At 45.1% G+C, this 2,877-nt stretch overlaps 1 pseudogene; it reads left to right on the top strand.

The window, feature by feature from the left end:
* The first annotated feature begins 843 nt into the window (after window positions 1–843).
* On the top strand, window positions 844–1,191 carry LOC148024800 (elongation factor 1-alpha pseudogene; annotated as a pseudogene).
* Window positions 1,192–2,877: the final 1,686 nt, after the last annotated feature.

Raw genomic sequence — 2,877 nt, 5'->3', positions numbered from 1 at the left:
TGGCTCATCTGGAGGATGCGCAGGTTTAGAGGGGGTGGATGTTGTGCTGCTGCGCATCTGAGCTGTAAACACCTCCATTTTTGTTGTGCATTTGTGTTATCTTTTCACGTGTGATTCATTGTGTGTGATTGATGCATTAAGATAATCCGTCCTTTCAGTACCCGCATCCAATGTACATACTCCACTTGTGTGTTTGTGTTTATGTGTGTTTCAGTTTGTATGCATGTTGTATGTGTGACAGAAAAATATGAAAAATTGATGCCAAAGGACATTATCAAGCTGATAATTTCAATGATGATCTCTAAGAAAACTGCAAGAAATCGTGGAATCAAAGGAGGTGGAGTAGAAGCTAACATTAATAAAGATTGATTCTTCCCTCCTGAATATGCTAGAATTCTCCATGCCAATGAAGTCAAGACTGCAAAGAAAGGAGGGGATACGGAGAATGTGGACATGAGACGGATGGGGGAGATGAACCAGAGAGCTTTGTGACATCAAAGGTCATTGAAGCATTGAATCAGATCGTGATATCGTGCTATTTTTCTTATGCTTGTGGTTCATGTCATCCATGGCTGAACTTATGGACCTTGCTTCGATTGGATCACAACAGAAATCCTTTGCTACATATGATTTCAAAGGTTGGTTATAAATTGGTGCATTTGATACCATGGATTCATGGGAGAAACCATTGAGGTAGTAAAAGAGAAGGCTTTCTGTTTTGAAAGTTGGAGGGAAAGATAAAAAGCTTTGTACTTTCAGAATAGCTTTACGAATGCTATGTTGAGATTGGGGGGGAAAAAGCTAAGAAAAGGGGGCTTTTTGAAAGGCTAAGAATGGCGGGCTATGCCCGCATTAAACCACCCAGGGCAGATCGGCAATGGCTACGCTCCTGTGCTGGATTGCCATACCTTGCACATTGCGGTCAAATTCGCCGAGATCCTGACCAAGATCGATCGGCGGTCTGGCAAGGAGCTCGAGAAGGAGCCGAAGTTCCTGAAGAACGACGATGCTGGGTTTGTGAAGATGATCCCCACCAAGCCCATGATTGTGGAGAACTTCTCTGAGTACCCGCCCCTCGGGCGCTTTGCTGTGCGTGACATGAGGCAGACACTGCGACATGTTTGCAGGGATTCCGGAGGAAGGATTGCGGACTTGGAGGGCAGAAGATTCTGCTGGGCTGCAGAAAGCTAGCTACACAAGAGGTAGAGCATCCTCCTTGTATGCCTGATGTTTTCCCCTGTTTGGGAAAAGCTTCTCGGATTGTCCTTGGGCCATTTTCTTTCCAGCAGAACTCTTCAAGACTCTTCAAGCCTTTGTGCCAATAGTATAACTGTCTTCAAACATCTGAATGCAAAATTGGTTATGAGATATTACAGATTTTTCTGAACATGGACCTCATGTAATTTACTTGACAAGAAATATAGAGTACTTTCGCATCAAAACTTTTGAGTTCTTCTTGTTAGTCTCTTTCCTTGCTATACCTTGAACTCCGTGTTCTGCAGCTCTTGCATGAACTCTACGACACCGTAAGATACATTGTCTTTTTCCCAAATACACAATCTGATGTATGGGAGGGGGAAAAAAAAACCAGAGAGCATGTGGTTGCAATGCTCTCTGGTTTTTTTTTTCCAGTTCTGTTTTGCGCGTCTATCCGCACGTCTAAATTGCAGAAAATGTGCGTTTATATGCGCGTCTACAATGCAGAGTACACGCGCTTATACACGTGCTAGATAATTCAAATTTAAAAAAGAAATTAAATATCTTTTTTTTTTAATGAGATTTTTTTGTTTTCCGTTCGCGTCTACCAGTGCTTGTAAAAGCGCATCTATAAGCGTGTCTATATGCCTCTCTAACTGCAAAATAGATGCGCAAAATGAATTAAATAAATAGCAATTTTGGTTTATTATGCGCATGTATTCACGCATGTATATGTGCATCTATTGCGCATCTTTTTTTGCGTGTAAATTCGTTCATATATGCGATTATAGACGTGACGCCGTAGACGCGCAAATAAACGGGCGGATAGACGCGCCCGTAAGATTTTATCTATATTCAAAAATCACGTCTAAAAGTGCGTCTATGAGGCCTTTTTGTTGTAGTGTCAGATGCTTTGGCTTCGAGCAGACGATCTCGACGCTCACGACTTGGGCTAGAGGGAGAGAGTGCATCGGGATCAGGGGGATGCTGCAGAGATACAGAGGCAGTGAGCCCTTGGTCGACACGAGATACAGGTGCGACTCCTTACTGTCGTGGCTTAGGTGGATGCTGTGGAGACACAGACGCGGTATCTCCATCTCGTCATTCAGCTGGAGCTGCGTCACCTCCAAGATTTGTCACACCTGTGGGGACGTCTACTCTAGCTACTCCGGCTTTTGCGCAGCCGTCAGGTGGCACCCTTCTGGGGGTGCCACTCCGAGAGATATTACCCCCGTCGGTACAGTGGATGCACAGGGGTCTCTTGGAAATGGCCAGGAGCGTGGACGCAGATGGGAGAGGACCCATCTTAGGCAGACTCCTTGGGGTTATGGATATTTAGTTGATAGTAGGTCAGGAGCCATCATCATGAATGATAAGGGGAGGAGGGTGATAGCTCGCATGAGAGAGTTGTGCCAATAAGTTTTTCGGCACAACGTCTTGGATCATTGGAAGAACATACTGGAGGGGAGCAAGGACTACATAGTAGCAACGTTGCACGAGGAGTTTCCGGTGCCAGTCGCAGTAGATAGATTCTCTACGGGCTGGATGATGGATTGCATGCATGCATACATGTCACATAGATTATCCGACGCACGCAAGGCAATCAAGAGTGGGGCTGCAAAGCCCAAGTGGTTAGATGTAGAAGACTGGCACCGACTGAGGGAGGAGGCTACAAATTCT

Source organism: Lygodium microphyllum, chromosome 15, assembly GCF_053477565.2.
Source record: "Lygodium microphyllum isolate KBCC chromosome 15, Lygodium_microphyllum_v1.1.10, whole genome shotgun sequence".
Classification (NCBI taxonomy): domain Eukaryota; kingdom Viridiplantae; phylum Streptophyta; class Polypodiopsida; order Schizaeales; family Lygodiaceae; genus Lygodium; species Lygodium microphyllum.
This window is presented reverse-complemented; position numbering and strand designations above follow the sequence as displayed.